Consider the following 7,369-nt stretch of genomic DNA (forward strand, 5'->3'; position numbering starts at 1 on the left):
AAGAGCAGGCTAGAGGCTACATTTAGCTCCCAGAGCTGCACTCAGCTATGACCTTGGCTGGTTCAAGGTGAGACCCACATTCACCAGGAAGGCTCATCAGCTGGGGCATGATAGGGTCAGCCTACATTACCCCTGACAGGGCCCCAACACCCCAGCTGTCACCTGTAAGGCCCATGTGAGAACTGAAGCTGTCAGTGCCTTTCCTGGTGACACCCACGCCTGCTGCTGCCTGAGCCACGAGTTTGAACAAAGGGAACAGAGCTCCACAAGGCAGCAGCTCCCCTAAGACATACAATACAGTTACCTGAGCACTCAAAGGCCAGGCCTCCACTTCACCCCACTCAGGTTCCCAGAACTTAATGGAAAGAGGGATGAGATATCTTCTGAGTCCTTACAGCTAAGGAGGAGCCAAGGGAGACCAGTCCAGTGTGGATGATTATAAGATAATATGAATAGTGACACTATCCTTAGGACTTTATTCACTTTATCTGTTAACACTGTAATGACTAAATAAGGTGTTACTTTTTTTTTTACTGTGGAAGAATTTAAGTAACAGGGGTCAATAAAAGGTCAATAAGCAAAGCAGAGCTGGGATTCCACTCATGTCTGCTTGATACTTAATGATGATTTTATCCACCTTTGTATCTGAAGTTCCCTTTCCAGTAGGAATTGGAGTGAGAGGGACAGTAGAAGAAATGCAGGTGACACAATGAGCAGGGCCATGGACAGTAGCTGTGGTGAAAAGGCCCAAGAAATTACTCCGCTGCAGCGGAGTAAGCCAGCTCTAATCTCTGGGGACAATGAACAGAGGCAGTTCAAATTTTAAAATGCAGGAAAACACACTGGGCCCATTAAGAGACCAGATGGTTCTACAGTTGGGTTGAAACCTCAGGGATATGAAGAGGAGGGTTAAGAGACGAACATGGAAAAGAACGTTTGAAGCCTACTGCAAAGGACCTTAAACACTGGCAAAGGAATTACAGCCCGACTCTGTAGGCAGTGACAGTCACTGAAGGTCTCTGCATGTGGAAATGACGTGATCAGGGTGGTCTCTTGGGAAGAGGAGGCTGGGAGAGGTGTGCATGGATTAAAGCAGCAGCAGCAAGGCCTGAGGAGCGGAGTGTAGGGGCCAATCACAATAATACATATGGAGAGCAATGAAGGACCATTCAGAGAGAGATGGCCGTGGGAAAGGAGGGGCCGCAGGGATTTGAAAGTCAGAATCAGTGGGACTTGGCAACTGAGTGGCTGGGTATAGAGAGGGAGGAGTTGCAGGTTGTGGGAGGAGGCTGCAGAATTAGAAGTTAAGGGGCAGAGAGTAGAAGGTAAATGGTTCCATTTTGGAGACTCTGAGTTTAAGATGCTAGAACATTCACATGGAGAGTTTCGGCAGTTTCCTTGACAGCTGGGTCGGAAATTCAGAAAGTTGGGGCGAGAAACACAGATATGAGAATAATTGCTATAAAGATGTTAGTAGAAGAGCCAGAGTAAAGGATGAGATGCAGGACTGGCTTCATGGCCCAGTCACAGAGGGCCCTATGCTTAGTTTAATTGCTTTGCTGCCACTGTTTTGAAATTCTTTGAATAAGGAGCCCTGCATTTTTATTTTGCACAGGGACCTACAAATTATACTAAGGGAGATACTAAGAGAGAGGGAGCAATACAGGCTGCGTTTCTTAGCCTCAAACCACACGTGGGCTTTAGGGGTCTGTAATTCTTATAAAGTGGTATAATCTGATGTTTGTGCAGTCATGCATTTGCCTGAGACTAAGGTTCACGAATTTTATCAAATTTCCAAAAGAGTCTGTGACCTAACAAATTATAAACCAGGTTGGTACGGATGGCTGCTGGGAAGGGGAACTGGGTGAGTGAAGGACAGGTGTGGGAGGTTTACTTCTCATTATATACCCCATTTCTACTTCTTTAACTCTGGCATATCTTACCTGTTCAAAAACGAAATAAAATAATTTAAAACAAAATGAAGATTTGGTGTTCCAGAGAAAGAAGAGACAAAAGAAAGTCCTGAGGAGAGACAGGTGAAGGAGGTGGAGATGCAGCCACCACAGAGGTAATGGAAGAACCAAGACTGAGCATGTAGAGGGAGGAGGGCTTTTCTAGAGGACGAGTACCACCAATGGTCAAAGATGGCAGGAGGGGAGGATGAGGAATCATTGTCTTCCATGTGGCATCAGTCTGAAGATGATGATGGCAGGACCTCCCTCATGAAGGGAGCCACACACACACAGGCCTCCCTCCCCGCAACTTAGCCAGACCCATCAGCCGACCCATCTGTGTGTTCCCTCTAGACGCCTACATGGAAGAGCTCAGAACAGAAGGAAGCTGAAGCCAGGCTCCCGCCAGACTTGGGAGAGGTGGGGTCTTCTCTGAGAGCCAGGCCATTCTTCTCCCTCTCTCTGATCAAAGCAAAGTATAACCAAGCTACTGATCTGGGTTGGTTTGAGATAGTGAAGGGCCCTAGGGCCTGAGCTACCTGTGCCAGGTCTCTGCCCTTGTGCTCCTCTAACTACTGCAATTTTATCTTGGGGTTTGTGCTCTTACTGGCCCAACCCATCAAACCAATACCCCCACTCCCTCTGGCTCATAAGTCCTCTTCAGTGGCCAAGAACATAGACTGTGCCCTCCCCTGAAAGGCTAGAGATGATGCCACTCCATGTCTTAGAAGGTATTCCTCTGCTCTGGGCCTCTGCTTATAGTTAAGCCATAAGCCCTGCTATGGTATATTGTACCTGTTCAAAAATGAAATAATTTATTGCTGCATCTAACCCTCTCTACAGAGACTAGAGCAGGGGCTCTCTTCTCTGAAGGCTGCCAGTTGTGGAAGGACAACTTCACAAGTCTTCTGGGTTCAACTCTCCCTCCCAGGAAGTTTGCCCATACGTACATCTTTTTATTAATCTAACATAGTTCCAACCCACTTCAGTCTAAGTAAATTTTTCCTGGATGTTTTTATCTTTCATCCATAAATGTTTACTGTTCCCCTCAGGTGCTGCAATATGCCAGTCACCATGCTGGGCCCTATGAAGAAAACAATGCAGACATGATCCCTGCCCTCAAGTAGCTTACAATTGACCTGGAGAGGCAGGACAAGGTGGTGGTGACAGTACAACCATGGCCAAAACAGCAGCAAACTATACTATATTCTGACTATCTAAGGTGGGTGGAGGTAGTGGGGCGACATCATGTGCTTTAAAAATTTCTAAGAATGAAACAAAATTTAGAAGACTTATATTTTAGGAACTAGAGCTTGAAGGATATATGTACGCTGTAGACAGATGGAGGAAAGAAGGAAAACCACCCGTTGTAGTGAAACTACATGAGCAAATGCACAGGAGAAATGGTGGGCAGCCCACCCCATGATGAGGTAAAGACGCTTCCCATAAGAAGGCAGTAACATTTGGGTGGGTGGTGTGGCCGAGTTGTCAAGGAGCCCCAAAACCAGACAAGAGCATCTTGCTTCTTCATCTTTTATTATTTTGGTGGCTCTCTGATGCATATGCTCAAGGTCCCTTTTCATCTATTTGAATCTTGATGCCATGCCTCCACAGCTTGGTGGCCTTGTAAACTCAAGATATGAATACAAATTCAATAGGGCCTTGAAAGTGTTTTAGTTAGCTCTCAGGCCCACTACTTTCTGGATGGAAGTCTATGGAGAAAAGTCACTCTTAACCTCTCTGCCTTTCTGAACCTTAGCTCTCCCAACTATATAATGTAGGATAGTTGTGAGGACTAAATAAAAATGCAAATACCTTTGTAATTTGTCAAGCATTATACAAATGAGCAGTGGAATTTTTTTTTTTTTTTTTTGCAACCTGTGTCCTCGTCTCAGGCAATCACTCAGGCTGCTTGCTATTCTCTCAAAGCCCAGCACCACTCTGGAAATACAAATTTAAGTTATGGTCCCCAAGATCCAACATGCCCTCCCCCCTAGGACTTAGGTGACCCATTACTGGATTTGTTTTAGGAGGAATGCAGGGGAAGATTGGCAACTGAAGCCTAAGTGAGGGTATTATACTGTGCAGTTTTCCATATTTCCAGTGAAAATTATAACTCATCTTTAGGCAGAGAACCTGTGATTTGAAATACTTACTTTGAAAGGGAATTGCCAGAGTAGGGCAGGTGCTATAGGAGTGCTTGGGAGAAATTAGGAGGGACACCAAGCAAAGGGTTCTAACACAGAGCACTCTGGGCTTTTCCTTGGCCAGAAAATGCAAAGGGCACTAGGTACCCTGAAGGTACCCAGGGGGCTCACCTTGATTTTTCAAAGCCATCTGGTTGTAATGATTATAGAGTTTCAGGCATAAAAAGAGGCTGGGCAATGAGACTTGTTTTCCTGAAAAGTGGGCTGGTTGCATGTGACCTGGGACCTTGTAAGCCTGGAACTTTAGCCCAGAAACAATTATGGTTTATTTTCATCATTGCCCCACCCTCACTTCTCCCCCTGTAAATATTGAGTTTTCTCTGAAGTTGGAGATGAGGTCAGGTAGAGAGTCAAGGCACCCAGAGGAATGGGAATAACGATGGCAGGAGTAATGATAAGTAGTAACCGATAAGCTAACAAGTTCTAAGCTCTCTACACAGATCATTTCATTTAATTCTCAAATGCCTGAGATAAGGTATTATTGTTATCATTTCTTTTTTGCAGATGTGGAGTCTGAGTTAGCGAAGTGGAGTAACACCTGAGCTTACTCAGCTAGTTTGAGACAGAAGAGGGATCTGAACCTTATAGTGGTGCTCCAGAGTATGACTATTCTGCTACAGGGTAGAAGTTCCCTGGCTTGGTTGGGCCCAGGAATTGGGAGGCGACAGCTAATTCTTTGCACTAATCATTCTAAACAAGTAGGCTCCATGATGCTTGAAAGCTGATGGAAACTCCCATCCATTCTGGAACATTAACAAGAGTTTGACAGGTCTCTGATTTCCAAGGTCATTGTTTTCCCCTCTGCAATCCAGAACTGACTGGCTCCTTTCCAGTCCTCAGGCACCTCATCCACCTACCCATTGCCCTCAAAAATAACTGCTTAATGGCTCTCTGGCAACTCCAGCCAACTCCTTAAGGGTTCTTGAGAGTCGATCATCTGTGACAGCTAAGAGAATTCATCCAACTTTTTAACGTGATCTTTGATCAGCTCTTTCCTTGCCTCCACCTTCCCACATGATCTAAGTTGGCTGGTCTGCCTCACCTCACACAGAGTTCTCTCAACCAAGAGTACACTTTGAGAGCAAATCAGTTCGAGATATAGAGTGCAAAGGTTGAGAGGGAGGAGGATGTCTGAAGCCAGAAGATTCAGACACACAGCTTCTGAGATCAGAATTCCTTTCCTGCATCCAGCTCATGACTATTGACTTCACCTGGTTGCCACGGAAACATCAGTCTCTGGTGGATGGCAAACAGCATTTTAGACAGAAAGCATCACGGGCTACCATGGTAACACTAAAAAGAATAAAGCTGCCTCGTCTCTTGTAGGGGTGAGGAAGGAATGGATGAAGCTGCCAGGGAAGGCAGACTAGAAGGGACAGCCTTTGAATAGACTGGCTCTGATTTGAACAGAAAGGGAATTAATTCAACAGACATGTAACATATACAAAGCAAAACAATAATGGAAAAGATGTGTCTATGGCTGGCTTCATCAGGCTATAACCACCTATTAATAGAGTTTACAAAGCACTGTAAATAAAGGCAGAATAAGACCTATTAGAAAAAGGAAGTCGACTCCAAGTAGGAAAGCTTCAGAGTCTTAAAGGATGAGATTTTGACCAGCAAGAGGGCCAAGAAGAGAGGACAAGATGAACAGACATGAAAGTGGAAAAATTCAGGCTATACTAAGAAGTATGAGTACAAAGACAGAAAAAGTGACACTTCCTCATGACTCCAAAGCCTTGGCTTCTATAGTGGTGTTGAGAGGCAGCTTACAATTAAGATCAAAGGATCTGAAGTCAGACTGCCTGGATTGGAATTGCAAACTTTTTGTGGGGCAAGTTATTTAAGCTCTTTGAGTGTCAGTTTCCTTACTTACAATTAAAGTTAACAAAAGACTCTAACTCAGAGGGTCACTGAAGAATGATTCAATACATATAAAGTGCCTAACCCACAACAAATCCTGCATAAATGTTACAGTTGTCATCATTCCACCTCCTACCACCTTTTTGAAGCCAGGATAGACTCTTCTAACTGTCCAAGTATTACTTCCTAAATCCCATCAAGAACACAGAGCAGTTTAAAGAACAGGGAGAAAATGCCACTGCCTTGGAGAAGAAAGAAGCATAGGCTCTAAGCCAAAAGTCAGGTGAAAATCCCATTTAGAAATGAGGCCTGGTAGGAAAATCCTAAGTATGCTGAGAAAAGGACTGGCTCAGTCTCACCTCCACCCTCAGTCTCACAACCATGCTCAGGCAGGAGAGGTTGAGGGAAGTTTATTTTGCTTTAGGCCCAACCCAGAGGCTATTTATTGCCCCCTTCTCTCCACTCTAACCACCCCCGATAGAGATGAGTAACAAGAAGGCACTGAGTCATACAGTGACACCGGCTGTCAAACATTAGATGCAGTCACCTTACGTGAGTTAAGACTAGAGAAACTGTCTTAGATATTTCTTCACTTGATCACTGTCTCTCTCCCAGCAAGAGGATGTATGAGGAACTAAGCCCAAGGGGCAAGGAAGAACTGAAGTAGAAGGAACCAGAGTACAAGAAGCCCAAAGGAGGTAGGTATGAGAACATAAGGAAACTAAGCAGAGGTGGGTGCCCGTCTGAGGAGTGCAGGGAGGGAAGGCCTGTGGGTATATACAGTTTGGAGTTCAAGACTACCACAGGGAGGTCTGGTCCATGGCTTTAGAATGACTAACAAAAATGGTCTGCACTGTGCTTCCAGGATGCATTAACAGCCAAATCAATAACTATAGGGGGACTGGGCCATAGCCAGCTGCTCCTACCTAAAAATAATGCATCCTCCTTCCCTTCCTCCAGGTCCAGAGAGCAAACTAAGATACGGAAGGAGTGGGGGTGGCAGGAAGGAGTGGGGGTGGCAGCAAAGGAAATAGCTAGCTAGAAGAATCGAGAGCTAGTCTTGGGCCCCAGTGGCCTCTTACACCAAACAGGCTTCAGGTACTTAATACTTCAGTGTTCAAAGCAACCCCAGAAGCTAATATCACCAAAAACCCATCACTCTGCTTTAGAAAGTCTGAGTGCTGACAAATTAAAACCTAACAGCAATTATCCATATTTTTAGCATGACAATAGTCTTAACATTTTGTTGCCATAGAAACCAGTAAAGAATGGAGGAGCCCTGACCAAGAACCTCAGACCTCCTCCTCCAGGCTGATTCTTACTTGGTGAGCTGGGCTGGCCCAGTCC

This window comes from Pteropus vampyrus, unplaced genomic scaffold (assembly GCF_000151845.1).
Source record: "Pteropus vampyrus isolate Shadow unplaced genomic scaffold, Pvam_2.0 Scaffold213, whole genome shotgun sequence".
Lineage (NCBI taxonomy): Eukaryota > Metazoa > Chordata > Mammalia > Chiroptera > Pteropodidae > Pteropus > Pteropus vampyrus.